We start from the raw sequence: 24,509 nt of genomic DNA, 5'->3' as shown, positions 1-24,509 counted from the left end.
AGGAGGCAACTCTCATTTCCCACAGTGTGGTACTAATGCAGCATCTTAAAATATTGCCACCTTGCCTAGATAGCATAGCTGTTTTCTCAACTGCTGTATTCCACTTCTGCACTCCTTCTTCCAGAGAGCTGCTTTTCAGGAAATGAGCTCCACCTCCTGCTCTGTGTGCTTTTGTCCAACCTCCTTCTCCCCTACCTGGACTCTGCCCTTCTTTTTTCACTTGTAAACTGGCACTCATTACACAGACAAGCAGGTGCTTGTTCTCAGATGCTACCTTGGTCACCTTCCCATCTGCTGCTTGCTCAAGTCCACATTCAAAGTTCTTCTGTATTAGGCTTTGAGACCATCTGGCTGGAAAACCCTGGAAAGACCTGACTTGCTCCCACCTGAGGATGGTCGCTTCAGTCCCACCCTGCTGTGACAGTGAGTAGCAGAAGCAATTTTGGGAATAGTCCAGAACACTTGTCATTATCTGATCATGCCAAAAGTCATTTGGACTTTCAAAATGTCGTGAAATGGCATCCCCTGAATCTGTCAGGTATTATGTGGGTTGAGGTTTTTCATTTTGCTACTCTAAAGCTGATACCTGTTGTGGGTTCTGTTTCCTGTGGGCTGTTTTTGTAAGCTTGCCAGACTCATTACATCTCGGGAGCCGCTGACTTTTTAATGTCTCCACTTCTCATGTTCTCAGAAGTACACACTGTACATTTAAAGCACACACACCCAGAAAGAGTTTTCTGGGAACTGCACTTTAGCTCAACATAGCTATAATTCCCAGCATCCTTAACAAATTTAAGCTTCCAAGATTCTTTGGAGGAATGTGCTTTTAATGTATGGTGCATGTGCAGTAATATGTTGGGGAAGAGAATTAACAGAAAACTGGTTGTGCTGTCTAATTGCAATATTGTTGAGCTCTTCTGATAATTTTTTTTCTCAAGGATATGCTTCACGGTTTCCAAATTGTGAGGTTAGCAATTCTGCTGCCCTTGAAAGATTCAGGTCTACAACTTAAATCGCACAGGAGAGTTTTGTGAAGTCTAATAACATCAAGGCAAGAATTATATATGTATATTTATTATACTAGGGACACGGGTGGCACTGTGGGTAAAAGCCTCAGCGCCTAGGGCTTGCCGATTGAAAGGTTGGCGGTTTGAATCCCTGCGGCGGGGTGCGCTCCCGTTGCTCGGTCCCAGCGCCTGCCAACCTAGCAGTTCGAAAGCACCCTCGGGTGCAAGTAGATAAATAGGGACCGCTTACTGGCGGGAAGGTAAATGGCGTTTCTGTGTGCTGCGCTGGCTCGCCAGATGCAGCTTTGTCACGCTGGCCACGTGACCCGGAAGTGTCTCCGGACACGCTGGCCCCCGGCCTCTTAAGTGTGATGGGCGCACAACCCTAGAGTCTGTCAAGACTGGCCCGTATGGGCAGGGGTACCTTTACCTTTATTTATTATACTCACTCCACTTCTCCAAGAAGTGAGATGTTCCAGGGCTAGGGCATGACCTAGTTTTATTTATATTTTGAAGGAGATCGCTTGGAAGGAGCCTTATTGGCACTTCATAATATTCACATCCATTTACAAATCTGCAGATTCATCATAGGTGAAGGCACAGCTTAAATCAGGGGTAGGCAACCTAAGGCCCGGGGGCCGGATGCAGCCCAATCGCCTTCTCAATCTGGCTTGCGGACAGTCTGGGTATCAGCGTGTTTTTACATGAGTAGAATGTGTGCTTTTATTTAAAATGCATCTCTGCGTTATTTGTGGGGCATAGGAATTTGTTCATGTCCCCCCCCCCACCCAAATATAGTCCGGCCCCACCACATGGTCTGAGGGACAGTGGACCGGCCCTCGGCTGAAAAAGATTGCTGTCCCCTGGCTTAAACATTTCAGCAGACAACCATGGCCAACTGCTTCTACACTGGACATAGCTGTCAAGTGTCCCTTATTTGAAGGGACAGTCCCTTATTCCAGCGCCATGTCCCGCTGCTGTCCCTTATTGATAGATGTCCCTTAAATGATGTCCCTTAAATTTCAAAGGAAGCAGCTCCTCTCCCTCCCTCCCTGCCGGCCAAGGAGGAGGGAGGCTCCAACTGTGTTGCTTGGCTGTGTTGCTCACCCAATAAGAAGTCTAAGAATGACTGGGGGTGGAGCTTGCATGCCTTGTGTGTGGCTAGTTAATGCAAGCTGAGGGGTTTTTTGAATGCTGGACGCCATTTTGTTGCACATGCTGCTGCAAACTTTGCAGTGCAAAGCCAGGCCGGGGAGCCATCTTAAGCTGAGGCTGCATAGGCCTTGTGGTGCATGTGATTCAGATTCTATTCAGTTGAACCTCTGGTTACAAAGTTGGTTGGACAGTGTTCTCGAAGCTACCAGCATGAGTTTGACCAGACTGCAGGAGGACAGGAAAACTGGAGTGCCTGGAACAGGTGAGGCTGCAGGTCCCTTATTTTGGCTGCTGGTCCCTTATTTTCAAGTCTGTAAGTTGACAGCTATGCACTGGAGCTCTAGAGAAAGCACTGTAAGATGCTCACAGACACTGAATTCAGCTCTGTGTGTCTGTGCCTTTCTTAGTCTCTCTTAACTTCCAGCCTGCTTCCTTCACAAACTCCTAGGGTGTGTTCACATTACCCCACTTAGAGCACAGTGAACACCCCAGTGTGTTTCACAGTTCTTCCCCACCGCCAGCTGTTCAAATCAGCCCAACTTCCTCAAACTGTAGTATTTTGTAACAAAGTAAAGGATGCATATGCACTTTGGATAAATTTCCTGTGAACCCAGATTAAAAATTCAGCACTTAAAACACAGTGAATGCACAGTAAATGGACGTGTGAACACAGCCTTAGATGACATATTCCTTAGCTAAAAGTGAGGAGCATGTCCCTGTGCCAAAATAGCCCTCTCCTTCTAAAAGAGTCTCAGGGATGGGCAACCTGTGACCCTGCATTACAGAGTCTAGATGACCCCTGGGGTCCCTTCCATCTCTACAATTCTATGATCCCTAAACACTGGCCACACTGGCTTGGGGCCGATGAAATCTGTATTCCAACAACATCTGGCAGACCTCGGTTCCCTACGCCGCACTATTTGCAAGCCATTGTCAACAGTTTACCTGTAATTTCCCACAAAGGAAATACTTGGCAAATTTGCCAGGACTATTAAGACACACTTCAGCTCCATTAACCTTCTGCTAGCCAACCCTTCAATTTTAGAAACTTACAGAACAATGGCTGTGACGCAGCAACATCTTGGCAAGCTACATAAAAATACAATTGTATATAAAGCACGCTCTTGTGGGTGCTACTGGGACATTTCCTTAATTTCTTTCTGGGTTATTTTGGACCATTTTGGTATGTGGTAACAGGAAATGTTAATGAACTGAAGTAGGTTTTGGCAGGAGATATGGGGCAAAATGAAATAGGGCGGTGTTTATGTCAACTCTCTAAACTCTGATTTCAGCATGACAGGCTTCGTTTGTAGTTTGGTGTGCATGGTTAGATCAAGAGTGTAAAACTAGGGTAAGGTTTATCAAGCTGGGCAGAAATATGACTCCAGAAATCTGATAATCTAATAATAAAGAAACACACTGGTTTAATTTATAAACATAAAGAAGAGTTATCACAAATGGTATGTGTGTATGCGGTTGCTCTTTGAGAACATGCCAACACCATTGATAAGCTCCACTTGCTAACTAGGGTTGCCTCTTTCCAGGACATGTCCTCTTTTTCATGGGTAGAGTCATCATAGCGACCCATAGTTAAAAATAGAAGTCGGCAAATGTGTCCTCTTTTTCGCTCCTCAAAATACGGCAACAGTAGAATGCTAATTTGTCAAAACTGCAGACTTTCCATACTAACCTCTAGAGATTTATGGCTATCTAAGATGTGGGGAACAGCATATACCATCAATATTACTTCTCTAATCAAGTAAGAGAAGGCAGATTGAGAGATAAGTTTGAAGAAAAACTGAATTTGCTTAACATTGATTGGAATGACAAATTGCCAATCGTACCTGGAGAGATGTTGGAGGCTGAACCCACCACCTTCTATGTGCAGAGCAGATGCTCTACCACTCAGCTATGACCTTGCCCCATGATTTAGACCAAAGCTCTGCCAACTGTACTCTGAGACAACTTTGCAAAATTGTGGCTCTCCTTGTGCCATCTGTTCTTCTCCCTCACCTGTGCTTTAAAACAAGTACAAAGATCAAGCACAGAAAAATCTCTCTTCCTATCAGGGCCAGAATATCCTTTGCTTTTGTCATATGTCCTGCTACATTTTTCTTAGGCATATAGCATACAGTGACAAAAGAAAGCCAAAGAATAAACAAGCCTTGGAAATTGTGGCTTGGGTTACCTCTGTAACAGGGTGTGTCAAGCTGGAAAATGATTGTTGCTTAGTGTAAATGATGTTCTTAGTGGAGGGTGGGAAAATTACTTTTTCTCAGCTACGCAAGTCCAACATAGCTTTTTATTGTTGTGCGTTGCCATGAAGGTAATGAGAATATGGAAGGGTGTGTGCAACCAAACCACATGTATACTAAAGAAGCTTTTGAGCTTCTTTCCCATGGTGGATGTGCAACTGAAAGCATGCCTGAAAGACAGAAATGCATTTTTATTAGGGTTTTTTTAAAATTGGCTATGCAAGAAGGTAGATTTACAATTACAGCTTGCAGTTTGCAAAATGCACAACATTTGTGAATAGGTGGTGTTCTATACAAAGCACATTTTTAGTCTTTCATCCACTTTCCCCTCCTCCCAGTAAAGAAGTTCACATTTCGGCATGGCCTTTTTTCACAGTTTAAGCTCTCTTCCCTGTGTGACAGAACTGTTTTGATGGTCACCATTCACAGTTATAACCCAATTCCTCCTATTTGAATGAATGAATGAATGAATGTGACGGGCATCTGTTCAACACCTTTTCCATTGCCTTTCCTCCCTTTTGAAATAAAACTGACAAGGTCCATGAGAAAGCCCACTAATTTCATTTGCATGTTTTTCTTATACATATACACCAGTGGCAATACACATAGTAATAGCTCAGTTGTGTGTGTGTGTTTTTAATGCAAACCCTGAGGAGACATGGGTGAAATTGACAAGGCTTTCCCCAAACTTGTAAGTTTCAACATACGGGGGATAATTACCAACTAGGTCAGGGTGGGATTGCATAGGAATCTAGCTGTAGGCCAGGAATAGCCAACTTGGTACACTCCTGATGTTGTTGGACTACAATTCCCAGCATCCTTGACCATTGCCCACTTTGGCAATACTTGTTACAAGGCAATCTAGGGTTCCTCACTTGGGGGGGGGGGGGAGGATGTCTACAGTTCAAGTGTCTCTGAAAATGTCCTATCATGCCCACTGGCTTCACATTTCAGCAGGTGGGCATGGAAGTAGAATGAAATAGAATTATTTAGAAGGCTGTGATTCTACATACATACATACATACATACATACATACATACATACATACATACGTTGCTGTTCAGATGGGTACAATTAAGAAATTAAGTGTTGGGAAATGTAAAAAGATACCTTAGACCATGCTGAGGACCCCATCACCAGACCTGGTCAGCCAAGGCTCATAAGGAATTATTTTAGAGCTCTAGATTAGTGAAAATACATCTCTGACAGGGAAAAAGGCATTAAGGGTTACAATATATTGCCGTTCACTTGTTTCAAGCTTGTAAATTCCTACTTGCCTAATCGCCTACAGTGGGTAATAACCATTGAGCAACCAGATAGGGGAGCTTCTATATATTGGAAATAACTGGTGATTTTTAAAAATTGTCTCTCCCCCCTCCCCCACATTTTTATTCATTGTTCCTTCAAGGAGCTCAGGATGGCATACATACTCCCCCTTACTTTATCCTCAAAATAACTATGTGAGGCAGATTAAGCTAAGAGTGAATGGAGGACTCAGAGTCATGCAGTGAGCTCATAGTCCAGCAGGAATGTGAACCCGTGGTCCCCCTCATTTAGGTACCTACACTAAATCACAACACCTCTCCCCCCCCCCCATTTTTTAAAAGGGTACCAATGTATGTGTGTGAGAGTTGGCTAGTAAAATTGTGCACTACTTTTGGAAACATGCATGAAGTCACTTATTTCTTTTCTCTCCCCCCCCCCTTTGTCTTTTTGTGCATGTGCACATAAATACATGTGAATATAAATATTTGCCTGTGCTCACTGGATTTTTATGGTGCAAGACTTCTGAGAAAACCTGTGGGGGTGGAGATAGGGAGCATGCCTATTATGTATGGCTTATAGTAATATGGTGCTGTTGCTAAGATCTCAGTTCCAAAGAGCAGTGTGGATGAGAGTAAAGGTTTATTGGGCCAGTCGCTGATGAAAAGGTGTTTTTTAGCTACTTTACTAGGTGGTGTGCACACCTATAAAGGCATAAAGATAAGGGGCCCTATATCTTCAGCACACAGCAGTTCCAGGAACAAGCTGTTTTCGTTTGACATACACAGCTTCAAAGACTAGTTGAATGGAAGGTAAACGGAATTATCTCTTCCTTACCAGAATAGGAAGTGAGTAGGGCCCCTGCCTTCTATAAGGGAGTGAGCATCAAACAAAAGTGTGCCTCTAGCCATCTCTTCTCCCACAGCCCATCCAGCTGCACAGAAGCTGGATATACATGGAATTCATTCCTGTAACATCCACTTGGGGCCATCTCTTGCCCCTGCCCCTTCAAATCCCTATAACAGAGGTGTGGAACCTTTAGCCCTCCAGATGTTGAACTACAGCTCCTATGACCCCCAGCAAGTTTAGCCAGTCGTCAGGGATAATGGCAGTTGTAGTTCAGCAGCAATGATAGAAAGCATGGTAGAAGTTTCTAAGATTGTGCACGGCATGGAGGAAATGGAGAAGGGGACGACAGAGGACGAGATGGTTGGACAGTGTTCTCAAAGCTACCAACATGAGTTTGACCAAACTGCGGGAGGCAGTGGAAGACAGGAGTGCCTGGCGTGCTCTGGTTCATGGGGTCATGAAGAGTCAGACATGACTAAATGACTAAACAACAACAACGTTTTACAATTTTTTAATGCCCAGAGTGGCTGGGGAAACCCAGCCAGATGGGTGGGGTATAAATAATAAAGTTATTATTTTTATTATTATAACTCCTATCAGCCCCAGACAACACTTTAGGGAAGAATAAAACCCTCAACAGAAAAAAAAATCCACAACAGCACGATGAGGACTAAGCATGTTCAGTGGGCACAAAATCCTGACTGTTAAGGGGGAAGATGGTAAGTGTGGAGGAGGGATGGAATGGAGTATTCTGCAAGAGGTGGTGGCTGGAATTATGAACAGAAGCACTCCACAGCACAACATTTTGTTGCTGTTCCCACTTGTATGAATATATGGTGAACAAATATAACATTTAGAAGAGGGGAGGTTGTAAAAAAATTTTTTTGCCCACTTTACAGATGAGAGACATTGAGGCAGAGAGGCAGTAGTCTGAAAGGCAATCAGTAAGTAACTTCATAGAAGAAAACACAAACCCCATGCAAAGCAGATCACACAAGAAAGTGAGCCTGCTTGGCCCAAGATTATACATTAAGTCATTGTTTCACTGTGCACAACATCTCCCTCCCCAACACACCAGTCTCTCTCTGCATTTTTATGCCCCCGACTCTGGCTGATCTCCACTACTAGGTGGTTCCTTCTTGGGTGTATTAGGTCATGTTACTGGTAGTAAGCTGGGGCTGGAAGACTGATACACCCTCCTCTCCTGCAACAGTCTCCTTGCCTGCAGGGATCACTGTGCATGGGACGACACTTGCTCAGAACCCTCCCAAAGGCCTTCCTATTCTATGGGAAACATGAATGTGCAATGCACATTAGAAAAGCACTGTGTGTGTGAGCAGCTGGAGTGGAGGGCGGGGAGAATGGCCTCCTTTATAAAAAAAAATAAATCCTGGCCTTGCAACCTGTTCCAAACTTGAAGAACTAGCTAAGCTGTTTAAAAATAAGGTTGTAACTTTTTGTGGTTTTTAAAGATGAGAACTTTTTAAAACAAATTATTTGAAATGCTATACTTGACAATCTCTTTATTAGCACCAACCACATTGCCACAAATTAGTGAGCAGGCTTTCCGGTTTTCCAGAACTCTGCATCAAAGTGGATGTTAAGCAAAGCTGGAAGGGAGGGAGAGAGAGAAAGCAAGAAAACCCCTTCAGCCATCTAGGAAAATCATTAAACTAATAAATGAGAGGGAGAGGTGGGAATGAGCAAGCATTTCTGCATAGCATTGGGGTTGGGCTAGATGACCCCCAGAATCCCTTCCGACTCTATACATGTATCATCAGCCCTGCATGTAGAACCCTGATTTCCCAGGGCTGCACACAATGCAGGGCCAACAGCATGAATAGAAGTTGACTTCCTGTGGCACACAGTTGCCCTCCAACTTACAAAGTGCAGTGGGAATGGGGTGGACTACGGCACCTCATTTCAATGCCCGCTGCCTCACATGTTAACCACTTTCCTCAACACTTGCAGAAGACAAGTCACAGTCTAAAAACTGAGTGTTGCAAGTTGATAGCAAACCTAATTGGATTAGTTTCTATGCAGATGTAAGGTTGCACCGAGAAAACTGCTCTCTATGTCTTTGAAAAATGTGAAGGTCCCTACCACTAAAGTGCATATTTTGAGAAAAGCCCTGGGGATGATGTGCCATAAATGAGGAAGAGAAAGTGTAGCCAGTTTGGGGGAGGGGCACACAGCTTCCCCTATTCTTGTTGCTTTTAAAGGAGCTTGGTATGCAGGAATTAGCCGATGAAAGCTTTTCACAGCAGGGAGATAAGTATTATGACCTGCTAATTGATGCAAATCAAATGGGACTAGTTCAAAAGCTGGCAACTCTAGAAACAAGTGTGCATTTATTTTGCTTCTCGAAAATAGTGTCTTGGTGAAATTTGGTGACCAGGAGATTTGTTTCCAGTGAGGCAGAGCCACATGTACTTCTGTAACCCAATAAAATATTTAATAAAAACAATAAAAAGAGTTTTCTATATACTTTCTTATTGCAGTATGATTCACAATTACAGAATTCTGAAAGGACTTGGCAGGAGCTAATCTGAATTATTGTGCGATGTTGTGTCACTTGGAAATTTGACATTCAAATTTAGAGTCATTAGAGGCTAAAATCAAAAATATAAATTTATTTCAGTATGGTATGATTTTGTGATGTATGCTAAATTACAGAAACACAGATGGTCTCCATCTTTTAAGCAATTTGGACGATTTGAGTTTTGTAAATATTTGTCAATATTCATATCTCCTTTATAGTGTTCTCAATTTTGTTTTGGGGAAAAAAATCAGATGCTTATTTGATGTACTTACCTCAGCAGATGCTTCACATCATAAAAAATGTTTATTATGTGCCTGCCCGGAAAGTTAACTTTAATCCAAATTTTATTTGCTGCAATTAGATTTTGCTTTCTTTTTTATATAGCTCATATTAAAATGTATCTTATTTTCCAGAATGGTGAGGGAGGGAGGGGAATGAGGCATCAGCAATGTTTGAACTGAACGCTTCACCAATGGAGCCAATCTGGAGCTCCCAAACTCATCCCTCCCACTAAGCAGCCGTGATCCTGTTGCCAGGAAGCTATTGCTATGGCTCTGCCCACCGCCAGGCAACGCACTGCTGTGTTGCCAATCTTATTTTTGAAAGTGGTTTTCTTTTAACAATGGGAGAGGAAGAAGTGCATTTTCTTTGGTTCTGTTTGCTAAAAGAAATTTAGCATCTCTGCAATATTCTAATTTCTATCATTTAAATTACATCATAGCCACAAAGTTCAGTGAACTTGAATATAATGTCTCTGCTTTGGTGGGGATTGCATCATCATCGCCACCACCATCATCATTATTTTCTAAATACTGTAAAAGCTTGTCTTATTCTTTTAGACGTCTTTGGAGAGGCTGCTCAGGCTAATGTGGAATTTTTGCATGCTGTGGTTGAGTTTCAGACGTGAAGGCTATTTGTATATTAGTAATTCAGCACAGGAAATCGCTCCTAGAACAGCACATTTGGCAGCAGCTAGGGGCAAGTGCCTTTGAAAATACGTAAGTTGGGAAGAACACAAAGGAGAGGAAATTTGGGTATGTTCATACCTGCCCTCTCAAACAGTAGTAGTAGTTTCATTACTAAAACACTTCCTTCTGATCTGTTCATGCTGACATTGCAGTGAGGAATACATTGCCCTCGTTCACATCAATGTGTCTGCTGAGTTGCATCTGGACTGCCAATATTTTGCAAGAGGCATTCAGTCACATTCTCAAAATTTAGGTTTCCACAATCGAAGTGGGTTGAAGTGCTCTGGCACAACACATTCACATATTTATTTATTTAGAGAAAAGCATACTTTTTGCAATTAGGGGAAATGATGGGAAAATGCACTAAAAAGCATGAGATACTAATAGATGGACAGGAAGACATATAACCTCCAGGCAAACAAACTGGGATGAGTGCTGCTTGTTGTACAAGCTCCCCACAATGGGGAATGAATTGAGAATGAATGCTCAATAAAGGGTGGACACTGTATAGTCTCCGCACACATTTTGTGCAAGCAAATCAGGATGAGCTGAAGGACTTCTACATCAACCAAGATGAGGCATATAATTACTGAACTTACTAATGGAGTAACTATTGCTGTTTGAGGGGATACAGTAGATGCAGATGTACCCTTAACTTGCCCACATCCTGATTTTCAGAGAAGCACTGTGGAACTGCATTAGAGTAGGTAGGTTTGATGTGTGCATAAAAAGGGTTGCCAATTTCTTTTTTGGCAGTGCTTCCTGCAGACATTCTGTCTCTCTTAACAGGTCAATGGGCTGTATCCAACTATGTCATGCTCAGGTAGGTTAATTGAAATCAATGAACTTAACTAATGTATTTAATATATCTAGTTTGGCCCACAACTAGTAGTTTTAACATCAACTTCACAGTGCATAGTCCTGGTTAAATGCTTAATATATGTTTGTATCAGTCAGACACACCTATGCAGCTGGTTCATGGTTCACTCGTTTATGCAAACTGTGAGGTGGTGTTGATTTCAAGAACAAAATACAACTTCATTTGCTTCAACAATAAATCAGGAAGAGTGCTTTTGGCAGAGTGTTGTTCCCATAGGACATTCTGCTGCCCAGCTACCAAGGTGAAGCTTTCCCCTGTTGTTGTTTTTTAAAGACTGTATCCTTAAAAGTAATCCCACACACTCACAGTTTTCAGAACTTGCTCTCCCTTAATGATTAATCCAATTTTTAGGGAGCCGTGCAGTTTCAAACCCTCCCCCAAGGCCAATAGAAATCTGAACCAAGTAATTTGACTTAGTGATAATTAATGACACATGGTTATTATCTGAATACAAGACAGGGATCCCAAGCAGATGAAGGATTATCTGGGTTACTTTCAGATCTCAGGTATGCTCGTTCAGTACATCTGAACTGCTGAGAGTATCTTTGTATCTCCAACTTGCTTATTGCAGATAGGAAGAGTGCTGCACTGACCTGAGCATGGATGCTACATTTTAAACAGAAATATTAGCAAGAGAAAATCAATGCTACATCATACTTTCTTTCCACTATCTTATTGGATTTCCATGATCCTAAGGGAGGCATCTGAAGCATGGGAAGGAAAAGTTCTATGCTTGCCAACCTTTTTCTGAATTTTTCTTTGTTCATTCATACCATTGGAGTACATGGTATTTACCCAGTTACAAAGGCAACATAGGTAGGTCCCTGCTCTCACTGTGCTTACACTCTAAGACAGATTGTGGAGCAGCAACGGAAAGAAGGAACAGACAAAAGAAAGCAAGGATGAACATAGGCAAACTGCATGTAAATGAGGGTGATGAGGACAAACAAAAGACTATATGGAAAAAGTGAGTTTTGGATTGTTGTGGACTTTAACTGTGTGTTATCTATACTTTTTCTATGTATACCGCTCAGGGATCTCTTTAAGTGATCTATAAATTTTCTGTACATATATATATATATTACTGAATATATATAATATATATATATAAAATATCATCATGAGCTAAACTGAAGAAGCATGAAAAACAACATGCTGTGCAGTTAAATATTCAAAACACACCATCAGCTTAAATAGCAGGAAATGAGCAGAGGTCTGTTCATTGCATTAGGCTAATCACCAGGGCTGGGTATGGTGCAATCTAGTAGTTGACACAAAGTATGAACAATTCCAGAGAACCTCCGGTTTAATTTTGAAAAGGAGAAAAAGTTCATTTTTAGAACTGCTGTAGAAAAAAAAACTAGCAAAAAGCTTTTTCATGTTGCGTCAGACTGTTCATGTACACTATCTGCCTGCTGCTGCTGCCTGCTCTGACTGGCAGCAACTCTCTAAGATACCAAGGCCACACTAACTGGGGTGGTGTGTCTTGTTTTGGGAGATGATGATGATAATAATGATAATTTATATACTGAAAGATGGAGGGCACAGGGAGAAGGGGACGACAGAGGATGAGGTGGTTGGACAGTGTTCTTGAAGCTACGAACATGAGTTTGACTGTGGGAGGCAGTGGAAAACAGGAGTGCCTGGCGTGCTCTGGTCCATGGGGTCACAAAGAGTCGGACACAACTAAACAACAACAACATATACTGCCTATACCTGGGGGTCTCAGGGCAGTTCACAGAATAAATGCCACACTGCCCTGCAGCCTCCACTTTGTTCATCCCACTGTCCCTGCCACTGGTAGAGAAGAAGCAGTACTGATTTCCAGCAAGATCTCACCAGAAATTAGGGCTGCTTCTCTACCACAGTGGTGGGTGCCTGTGGGGGGTCACCTTGGGGGCTTCCACCATCTGAGGCAGTTGCTTCACCCCGCCTCATGGATGGGATGGGCTTGCACACTATAAATTACAAGGGGAACTCTGTTTACAGTGTAACATTACTAGAAAGCTTGGGACTATTTGTAGGAAGGATTGTGGGCAGGAAGTGGGTGCTTAACTTGTTCTCTGCTTGATTTATCACTGCAAATGCCATTTAGAAAAGTTTTGTCTTCAGTTTTTTTAAACCTGTCATGTGTGGGGAGAACCCTATAATAATAAATGGGGAGGGGATAGGAAACCTGGGGTTTTGACATAGGGGTGGCATATAATGATTGGATAGGAGTCTGTAAATAAACAAACAGCTGTCCCTCAGCTCTCCTTTCAGAGGTAAGAACTGAAAGGCAAGTTCAGGAAACTGATCCAAACATGAGTACATGTACCGTAATAAAACTACATTGTATGCTAATTATGTAGTTTTTAATCCAGCATAATCTTTTTTTGCCCTTATGGATCTATTGAACAATTTTAACTCTCTCGAGATACAAAATTGCTTGATCAAAGTCCACATTACTGAATATACTTGATTTGATTAAAAAATGAAACTGAAGAATTGAAGAGCATAGCACAGCCCAGTGGTACAGTGACTGACTATGACCAGGACAACCCAGATATTCTTTCCTTTGTTTGATGTGTACCTTTTATTTAAAAAATGGCTTTATCTGAAATAATGTTTACAGCAATAGCTGAAGAGTATTTGGTAAAACTTGCTAAATATATTTTGTAGTAGCATGTTGCATTTTTAAATGTTTCACTTTTTGCATTTCTTTTGACATTTAGGCTTGTGTGCACACACACCTGAGTCTCCTAGGCTGCTTAGCCACAGACAAAAATCTCCTGACCTGAACTCCAACCTATGTTTCTGGGCCTCTCACATACAGAAAGAGGAGGAACAGAGCCGCTTTCTTGGCTTTTGCATTCTAGTAAATTCTTCCCTTATACTGTAGGTATTTAGGGCTACCTGCTTGTTATGGAAGTAAGAGGAAGTCCAACTTGCAGGCGGGTTAGGGAGTTACATAGCTCCTGGAACTACTTTATAATGCAATACTGTATATGAAAACATGGTATTAAATGACCACTTGAATAATTTTCTGTCTTAAAACAGGAATAGCGCTGTAGAGCAGCTTTGGAAAGCAGCAGTTAAACTAGTCCCCGCTATGCACCCATGCTTTTTGTATGGATCCATTTCCAGGTGGTACAAGGGAGTTGTGTTTGTGTCTGGGCAGATTCTTACTCTGCCATACTAAATTCATAATTAGTAAGAGTGTACCTTAGAGGCCAAGTGCAGGAGAAGAGGATAATAACTTGCTTTCATCTATTTTGTGGATTTTCATCATGGAGAAAACTTGGGCAGCAGCGGCAGAGAAACAAGCAGATTCTGCTCAGAGCTATGAAAGAGAAAAAAACAGCAGATTTTAGATGCCTCCTCAATTATCAGAGAAGCACAGGGCTGCTAACAATATAATATAATAAACATCGTAATAGTTTAATCACTGGCAAATCCAACACTGATAATTCTATACATAGAACAGCAGCAGCACTCAGCAGTACCTTGACCAAGAGACTTGGCTCCTATAGCGTCTATAAGGCCTGGACAAATAAATGTATCTAAAGCACGCAACAATAGAATTACAGTTCTGACCTAGTCACCGTGTGTCATTTGGCAGGTGCTGAAAACTTCGCTTTTTAGGAAAGCTTTTAAAACTGCTTCTACTACCACCACTTTTGCTGTGTTCAATATACTTTGCTTTGATTATGATGATGTGTTTACTTTGTTTCTTCACCTCCTTGCTGCTTGTGTGGTTTGTGGTTTTTTAAAAAATGGTTTATTCCCCCCCCCCACTCAGCTTTATTTTTGTATTTGCTATTTGTAAATTGCCTTTGAGACCCTTTGAATCTCAACAAATAAATAAATATTGGGTTTACATACTAAAGGATGATGTGCAGCTTTTCCACTCCCCTCCTGTAGTGTCTAGCAACAGCTGTCACGTAACTCTTTCCATTTTTAAAATATATTTCTATTAATATGTTTCTTTTCTATTATTCCCTTCCTTTGATGAGCATAGGGTGGTATACATAGGTTTTCTCCTTTAAACATTTATCTCCATAACAACCCTGTGATGCAGATCAAGCTAACTGAGATGTGTGTTTTCAGGACCCACTCTATTCCAGTGACTGTAATTTGTCTTTACTGTTTAATACTAAATTTCAAATTGTTGTAGCCTGCCCTGAGACTTGCTGGTGAAGGGTGGGTAATAAATCTAGTAGCTGTGGTTGTAGTAGTAGTAGTAGTAGTAGTAATAAATCACTGGCCCAAGTTTCATAGCTGAGTGACAGTTTGAGCCTGAGTCAGTTTTAGTCCCTACAAATTGTGTGAAGAAAGTCATTTCCTGTAGTTTGTTCTCTGTGCAATGCAATCCTAGTTGTGTCTTAACTGAGTAGAGCTATTCAATGAGGAGGGAACTTTATACATACTCATAAGCAGACTCGTCTTTTCTGTTTAGGATGAGCACTAGCGCTGAAAACAAGTTTTGACACTAAACCCTCATAAGCCTGGGTTGAATTATGTCTTGTATTCTGGTATCCTTTTAACGTGCCACTCACCCACTTTCCTTATCTCTATGCCTTCCTGCGTTTCATCTGGGTTCTGTAACATCACAACAAATAAGGCAGTGGTTATAAAGAAGATGAAATTAAATGGACCAGAAAAAAACAGTACAGTAAGGAATGGATGGTTTCTGTCACTATAGTCAATTCTGCAACCTGTATAAGTTGTGCAAATCAAGGAAATGTGCATGATTCATTTTCTTCTCTAAAATTTATTCTGGTTATAGAGATAAGCAAGGACCTTTGCAGGCTCCTTTGGTTTAGGAGGCATTTGCCCATACACATTGCTCCCATCCCGCCTGTCATGGGACGTATATAGTCTATAGCAGCTAGGGGAGGGTAATGGGCAGGCCATAGTCAGTGTACAGTTCCAGCTTAAGTACAATTAATAATTCAAATTATCATTCAAAGCAAGGGGAATGTCAGGAATAAATAGAAATGATAGAAAAAATAAAATATATATTAAAAATACCAGTCAAGTTATCCTGAAGGGTTTATAAGGAACTCACTAGTGATGCTGACAAGGGGAAATAGTAATTTCTGTTCAAGCACAAAATAACCTATGGCAGAAAAAGGCTCGGCTGTTTGAAACATAGGGTGTAAGTGCCAAGCAGAAACTCAAGAACAATTCTGGAATATGTCCAATTAACCCTGCAGGTTAAGGAGTGGACATTTCTGATAACTAGGTGGGGAAATGGGAGTGAAAAGATTCCTCGGTGTTGTTTGCTGCTGTAATGGCTTTAGAGTACCAAGGACTACACTGAATTTATGAAGGAAGTTTTGTTTTGTTCAATGGAAATTATTCCTATGCATAATTATTTGGAAGTAACATCAACCGAGTTCAAAGGGACATAGTAAGTGTGATTAAACTTGCATCCTAAACATCAGCCTTCCAGAATCTGATAGTGGAGTTTGGGACTAGGATACTGAAATTAGGGATAGGGGTAGTGCCCCCTTCCTAGTATTTACAAATATATTTACAAAAAAGTAACAGCTTCATAGGTTAGCTGCCCAAAGATGATTATTCTTGTCAGACATTTATTCCAGTTTTCCCTTGCCAGAGGGACTCCTTTGCTCTTCGACTGAAATTCTAAAACTGCATCAAATCCAGTTGCAACTTGTTAAAAACCGGTATTTTGTTGGAGGACAACAGATGAGAGTTCTGCCAGTTTGGTTCTGTCAGCTCCACATTTGAAAATGGAAATGTGCAACACTATGAGAGGACTTTGTTTAGAAGATCTGACCAAGTTATTCAAAGAACCACATGAGGTCCATTTGGGGAAAGGGCTTCAGCTTTGGGAGATAATAGTTAGGCAAAGCAAAGGGACACGGCTAAACGAGGTGCAAAAATGTGAGACAGATACACTGGTCCCTAGGCCAGGACTTAGGTCCTTTACCCCTTCGAAATAATAAAGTCTGGGCAAAGTTGATGAAGCAGCAATATTTTATTGAAAATAAACACTTGCAAGTGGTTGACCTGAAAAGGCAGGCACACACTTTATCAGAAACATGAATATTTACCGTATTTTTCGCCCTATAGGACGCACTTTCCCCCCTCCAAAAATGAAGGGGAAATGTGTGTGCATCCTATGGGGCGAATGCAGGCTTTCGCTGAAGCCTGGAGAGCGAGAGGGGTCGGTGTGCACCGACCCCTCTCGCTCTCCAGGCTTCAGGGAGCTATCCGCAAGCCTTGGGAGCCCGTGGGAGTTCCCGCCGGGCTCCCAAGGCTTGCGGACAGCAGCCTGCAGCCTGAAACCTGGGGAGCGCAGCGGAGCGCGCCCCGGGCTTCGGGCAGCTCTCCACAACCCTTGGGAGCCCGGCGCGACTTCCCGCCGGGCTCCCTAGGCTTGCGGATAGCAGCCTGTTCTGGGGGCTGGGCTCGGAGGAAGCTCGGGCTTCCCCAGCCCCACGCCTGGGGGGGAAATAATTCCCCCCCCCTTTATTCCTCCCCCCCAGAACTAGGTGCGCCCTATGGGGCGAAAAATACGGTAAACCTTTTCCCCAAGCGCAAGTCCCTCCTTTGCCGCCCACTAGGAAGGGGCATTCAAAGTTCAACACCTATCGTGTCCGTCTATTGCTATGTAAAATCCAAACCCCCACCCCCTCTTTCATCCCCCAAAGCCCCTTATTTGGTTAATTTTTCCCATTCCCTAAAGCCCCTAATTTGGTCAAGCCTCTGTCCCCTTCATACTGTTTTAGAAATAAGGCTAGGTTCCTTTATTTCACTGAAGTGTGTGACACCGTGACCTGTTTCAACTACCTGTTTTGCAAAAAGCCCCTGGCCACGGTTGCTAAAGATACTCTATTTCTTCAGAACAACTTATCTTTCTCAAAAAGTTCCCAGCCTCAAGGTTTCGAGTGAAACAACACCCAAAGAACATGTGACCACAGCTAGTTTGAAATATGCTACCAACAGCTACTCCACATCCTGGCTGCAATATTCCTATAGCCTTACACACCCCTGCTGCAATTTTCTTAAAAGCCCTATGATTTACACGATTAATAAAAACATTTTCCTTTTCTGCAGGAGCAAACTGAAAAGACAACATATACATTTCTCACAAAAAGTCTCAGACTATAAGATTTGAATATTTCAACTATAAAGATCACCGCATAACTGGGGCAAGTTGCTCATTCTCCCAACTGATATTATATCTCCTTATCTCACTCTGCACACCCACATCCTTCTGCTTTTCTCTCAGATAAAAATGATGGGTGTGCTGCTGATGGGATCCAGCGAGCAATTTTATTGTTAAGGAGAGGGTGAGGTGGGAGATCAGGGCTGCCCAAACGTACCCATTGCTTATGCAGGGCTGGCCCACCCATTAGGCAAGGTGAGGTAACCGCCTCTGGCGGCAGGATCCACAGCAGCAGCAGCAGCAGGAGCAGAGCCCCATGATGTAGATATTTATTTCCCACCTACCCACCCTCTTGTTCCTGATGTATAAAAGGAAAAGGTCCTGATGTAGATCTTCCCTCACGCCTTCTTCCCTGGTGCTCAGAAGGGCGCCATTTTGTGGTTCGCCTCAGGTGCCAAAATGCCTTGGGCAGGTGACATTTATGCCAGAGAGGCTTTGCTGCGAACGGCGTTCCCTCAGGGGTGAGGTAAACCCTATGAAAAGTGGGCAGAGAGCAGGTTGTCGGAGGGGGCATGTGTATTCGTTATATTTCCTCCCCACCCGTCTGCGGCGGCGAAGGCCACCAGAAGTGGCTCAAGACCACGGCTGAGACCACCAAGTGCTGAGGGAACGTGTGGGGAAAGTCTTTCCCTCCTTTAAAAATAAATAATAATAATATCCATGCGAGACGGCTAATGCGATATAAACTGACCAAGACGTGAGCCCCCTTAGGGGCGCTCAAAATCAGACGGCGGATTCGATGGAAGAGTCAGATTAAACGCCACATGAAACAGGCCGAGAAATCAACGACCTGAGGGCGCTTCCCTCCCTGCCTCCGAGCCTCCGCCGTCAGACCGGTTCTGCTCGCGGAGCGAGGCCCGCGAAGCCCCACCCAGGGCCGCCTTTGGGAGTGGCCGCCAGTCAAGCGGCGGGCACCTTTATCCGAGGCAGGCAGTCCGACCGCCTGCTCGCTCGCTCGCCCTCCCGCCGAGCCCAGCGTCTTGCTGGGTCTCGTCGTGGGGCTTGGGTGGGTGGCTGCCTGCAAGTTAAAAGTGGCCGCCGAAGGAGCTCGCCCTCCTTCCTTCCCGCCCCACGCGAGCTGAACTTTGAAGCCCGCCCTTAATCCAAAGAGAGATGACAGCGGAAGATCGGCTTGCGTGTTCGCCGCCCGTTGACAGGGCTTCCTCTGAGTCCGGAACCTCCTTTGGGCGCGAGGGATTCGTGAAGAGGAGAGTGCTTCTGAGCGCGTGTAGAGTGCACCTCTCTCTTTCCACTGCCCCCCGCCGTTGAGTAGCCGCACCAGGGAGCCTAGGTTCGCGTGTGATTTCTGATATAGACAGGCATGAGCCTCTCAATTTAGAAACTTAAGGATTTATGGAAGGCGGGGTGAGGGGGGAAATGTCCTTTTTTTGGTCCAGCCCTCCTTCTATCTTGCCTAGAAACTGAAGACCGCTTAAGACAGGTGAGTTCCTGCTTTATGCTCTTTAACCAACTGCGCAGCAGGCAAAAATGGCAATAGGTTAAGCTTCTGTGTGGATCGTGAGAGTTAAATCGGTTAGATTTCTGCTTGCCAGGCAATGGCTGAATACGCATCATCTCTGGAAGAAAAAGGTTGCTCACGAGTTAAGTTGTGGCAATGAAGGTGAAAACAAAAGATGATCTGACAAAATAAGTCAGGAAATGTGATCACAAAGGTGTGATTAGGGTCAAATGACATGCGATGGGTAGTTGTAACTTTGTTTAGGTTTGATTTTTATTTTTTAAAGTGACCCCTGCCCATTAGGTCCAGTCGTGGCCGACTCTGGGGTTGCGGCGCTCATCTCGCTTTATTGGCCGAGGGAGCCGGCATACAGCTTCCAGGTCATGTGGCCAGCATGACTAAGCCGCTTCTGGCAAACCAGAGCAGCACACAGAAATGCTGTTTACCTTCGCGCCAGAGAGGTACCTATTTATCTACTTGCACTTGATGTGCTTTTGAACTGCTAGGTTGGCAAGAGCAGGGACCAAGCAACGAGTGCTCACCCTGTCACGGGGATTTGAACCGCTGACCTGATTGGCAAGTCCTAGGCTCTGTGGTTTAACCCACAGCGCCACCCGCGTCCCTCTGACCCCTGATCTACTGTATAGCAAAGGTGCATTTATGAATCTGCCTTAGTTCAGTAACTAACCAGCACAAAAAAAATCGGAGTCCTTTAAGGGTATTTACCTGGATGAGTTGAAGCGTCACCTGCCGGAAGGTGAAGAAGAGGCCCAAACAAAGGTGTTATAATGTGATTTAAGTCGTTTGTAATAAGTAAGAAAACTGAGTGCATTCTACCCGTATATAATTTGTATACATTCTGTCCTTGACATGGCCTGTTATTTAAATGCTTAATAAACACAAAAACCTAAAGTGCCTGATCCTCCTTTTTCAAAACTGCATTTTATCAGCTGTCCAACTGCACAATTCGCCCCCCAACTCCACCTTTTGTGCCAAACTACACTAACCCCACCTGCTCAGAGACTGCTTTACCCTTCCAGCTGCTTTTCTATTGAAAAACCACCCACCTCCACTTCAGCTGCTTTTCTTGGTGCGGGGAGAGTAAGCTAGACTTGAACCTTTCTCCCTGGTCGTTTTTGTGTGTACAGAATATGATTTTGTATGGATGGAAATTGTTAGCCCCCGCCTTGCAGTCTGAAATAGTATTCCCCGTACACAAATTTTATCACCTCAGAGAGAACAAGATATTTGGTCTACATGAGGCCCTATTATCACCCCATCTGCCTTGATGTGAGACCCAGTGTTGTCTTATTTTGTGGCTCCCAATTGCACACTTAGCTTTTAAACTCCCCTCCACTGATATGAAAATAACCTCCACTTCTCCCTCCCACTCCCCTGACTCCTCCTTCACTTCATTCATAGGCGTGTGTTCCCTTTTCTCCTTTATACAACAGAGGCAAGATCACTTCCTTACACTTCATGTTATGATGGTTGCTTCAAACGTCATGAAAACCCACAATTTACATAAGTACTTTCTATTTAAGACCTTTTCTAGGTAACTTTTAGTAAGTAGGTTGTTTCTAAAAAATAGTTTGCGACTTGCTTGGTGTCTGACACTTCCACGAGTGGCTTTTTGCATGTGCTGTACACTCATGTCATGCTTTCCTTGGAGGAATCAGAATAATCACATAATTTGGAATAAGAAAACAGTGTAAAGCGCATAACTTGAAGAAAATACTGCTGGCCAGTCTTATGAGCTTCTGAAAATTTGATGTTGACACCAACAACCCTTTTCTAGTCAAGGGAGTTTAGTTTGTGTGGCAGTGAGAAATTTATTTATTTTACAAGCCATGTACAACAAGAGAAAATGAGTTAAAATACAAGTTTTAAAAACAATAGAACCATCCCTGCAAACTCTAAAAACAACTGTTTCTACATATGTACAATTAATATTCCATAAATGACTGAGTCACACCTCAGGGAAAGCTTTCTTAAACAAAAATATCTTCAGTAGGCACCATTGTGCTCTAGGTTAACAGTAATGTCTGATTGCCCCATCAAGGACTCTTAATGATTGGGTTCTTCATGCCATTACTAATCATATTAATGTGAATGTTGGCCTCTATTGAGATTTGAATCTATTTCTCCAGTTTAACATTGCAAACTCAAAACAGCTTATTGCCCTATAATGAGCAAGCTAATTAAGCAATGGGCTAAGGGTGAGACTCCATCCCACTTTTGAAAGGTTTAGTTGGGTGCTGCAGTACCCATGTGGAGAAGGTGCATGAGGTCCTCTACAGATAGGTTTCTTTGTGACCACCGGTTTTGGTCGAGCTCTGATTCGCATAGTGAATAGCTCTGATTCACCAGACAACCAACTGGAAAATTTGTATGAGTTTAAATTTGTTTTACGTAGTTTATACTATTGTGGTTTTAACTGTAACTTTTTTAGTGGTAATTCTATTGTTTTATTTTATTTTTTTATAAACCACTTCAAGGTTCTTTTTACAATCAAGTGGTATATAATCATGAGAAGTGGGCACACATGAAGTGGGCTTTCTTGCAGAGGACCCAGTTTCACACTTTTGGCTCACACTTCAGTGTCTGTCGGTCAGGATGGCCGTTTATCACCCTCAGTACTGAAGGCAACATGTGGGAGAGTGCTTTCACACTCCTCTTTGTGAGCTTCTCATAGGTATCTGGCTGGTTGCAGTGGGAGCATAAACCTGGACTTTATAGGCATTTGGCCTGATCCAGCAGAGCTTTCCTGATTTTCTTAATTTATCTGTTTGGTGAATGGAGGGACTCACGGTGCTTTTTCACAAGGCTAGTGTAGGATGGCCCTGGGTAAAAGTATGAACCATATCTGACTATGTTCATTGGTATAGTGGGTAGTCTGGATTACTTAGAGGTAAAGGTACCCCTGCCCATACGGGCCAGTCGTGTCCGACTCTAGGGTTGTGCGCCCATCTCACTTAAGAGGCCGGGGGCCAGCGCTGTCCGGAGACACTTCCGGGTCACGTGGCCAGCGTGACGAAGCTGCTCTGGCGAGCCAGCACCAGCGCAGCACACGGAAACGCCGTTTACCTTCCCGCTATAAAGCGGTACCTATTTATCTACTTGCACTTAGGGGTGCTTTCGAACTGCTAGGTGGGCAGGAGCTGGGACCAAACGATGGGAGCTCACCCCGCCGCGGGGATTTGAACTGCCGACCTTATGATCAGCAAGTCCTAGGCACTGAGGTTTTACCCACAGCGCCACCTGTGTCCCTCTTGGATTACTTAACCTGAACTAAAAATGCCACATCTTGTGTAGGCGCCCCAAGGACACATACTCAGAATTGCACAATATTCTGTTCCATAGTCTTCTGTATCCATGTGTAGTTGAAGACTGAATTTTTCCAACTCTTTCAGTGCCTGCTTTTGAAGCAATTATACCAGCTGTTGGATTTGAGTATGGGACTAAGACTATAATCCCGTACCTGCATCCTACTGCAAATGGAGCCATCCCTTTTATGCAGGCCTAGTTTGCCCTAGAATATTCCCCATTGCCTAACAAATCCAAACCTTTCCTCATAACACCATTATCACATCCATTGCACTGAGACTGAAAAGTTGTGTCTGTGTAGCTCGCCCTGTGTATGGAAGCAGTAGCATTGCATAGAAAGCTACCTTGGAGAACGTTGTTTTTAAACATACTTGGTCCTTGGAGTTCCTTTTTTTTAAATAAATATTTTATTAAGGATTTTCTTGTTTTACAGAAGTAAGTGTAATGCCTCGTATTTTTTCCATGTAACATTTTTACAAATCCGTTTCTTTTGTTGAGACATTGGGGGGGGGGAGGAGAAAAAAAAAGAAAAAAAGGGGAGCGTAGGGAGGGAAGATGGGTGGGGGTGGGGTCGGGTGGCGATGTTTCTATTATGCTTAATGTATGTAGAGTTTGGTGTCAGCGTTGCTTGTGTTGTTCGCTTGTGTTCCTTGGTGGTGAGAGAGGTTGGGGTTGGCCTAGGGCAGGGGTCTGCAACCCGCGGCTCCGGAGCCGCATGTGGCTCTTTTACACCTTTGCCGCGGCTCCGGGGCAGATACTAGCGAGGGGAGGAGGCGCATTGTGCGCCCCGACACTCCCCACTGTGGCGGGCGCTGTATTGACTGTGACGTCGCCTGGGGGCGGTGTGTGCGTTAGTCATGCACCGTCCCAACGTCACCTTCCCGCCCGCTGTCAGATCGCGGCTCCGGAGATATATTTGTTTTAAATGTCGCAATGGTTTTGTGGCTCCCAGTTTTTTCCCCCCTTCGGAAACGGGTCCAAGTGGCTCTTTTTGTCTTAAAGGTTGCAGACCCCTGGGCTAGGGTGTGGTTGTTTATTCCTTGGAGTTCCTTATATAAAATGCTGGAGGCCTGACCAGGGTGAAGATCAAAATGGTCTCAGTCAGCTATATCTTATGACATTTACCCAGCATTGAGATGTTAATATAAACAAAAGCACATGGGCCATCATGTGCTGTGTATAATGCAAGAGTTCATTCTCATCTAGTAAATAGACCATTTTCTCTAAAAAAGGAGGATATCTAGTAAATATATATCCTCCTTTTTAGAGAAAATGGTCTACAATGTCCAAAATCTTGCCTGGTCAGGTCAACTGTCTTTCCCTATCCAACAAGTTAATTCAGAGCCTATTCATACAGTCAGTATACTGTACAATGAGATAACCTTTGATTTGTTTAAACATTCAAGAGATGAATCAGAAGTTAAAGTAAACTGAAGGAAACTTGACAGCTGCAAACTTGGTCATAACCAATCTCCTTAAGCCATGAAAGCAACAGATTGAATGTCTCCAGCCTCTTCCTACTCCCCTACAATCTGTTTGCAAATCAAACAAAGCAAAACAAAACAAGGCAAAAGAAAATAAGCATTTGGTCAGGATCCAAAGAAGTGATACATGCATGCCAAG

General features: G+C 43.4%; 1 protein-coding gene and 1 long non-coding RNA gene across 5 annotated transcripts in view; one reads left to right on the top strand and one right to left on the bottom strand.

The window, feature by feature from the left end:
• The first annotated feature begins 221 nt into the window (after nucleotides 1-221).
• GPR160 (G protein-coupled receptor 160) overlaps nucleotides 222-24,509 on the top strand; it is a 30,320-nt gene continuing 6,032 nt past the window's right edge. Inside the window, exon 1 of one of the 4 annotated variants that reach the window (XM_028731550.2) lies at nucleotides 222-423. The gene's annotated coding sequence lies outside the window, so the exon portion shown is untranslated. Of the gene's footprint in view, nucleotides 424-518; nucleotides 539-2,184; nucleotides 2,425-18,896; nucleotides 19,542-24,509 lie in introns of those variants that run through there. The other 3 variants (XM_077929782.1, XM_077929781.1, XM_028731549.2) reach the window with 3 other exon arrangements.
• LOC114597968 (uncharacterized) lies at nucleotides 14,133-18,895 on the bottom strand. The gene is made up of 3 exons (XR_003706930.2): nucleotides 18,792-18,895; nucleotides 15,459-15,501; nucleotides 14,133-14,242 (listed from the first exon to the last, which is right to left on the bottom strand). It is a non-coding gene; the product is annotated as an uncharacterized LOC114597968 (long non-coding RNA).

This window comes from Podarcis muralis, chromosome 6 (genome assembly GCF_964188315.1).
Source record: "Podarcis muralis chromosome 6, rPodMur119.hap1.1, whole genome shotgun sequence".
Classification (NCBI taxonomy): domain Eukaryota; kingdom Metazoa; phylum Chordata; class Lepidosauria; order Squamata; family Lacertidae; genus Podarcis; species Podarcis muralis.
This window is presented reverse-complemented; position numbering and strand designations above follow the sequence as displayed.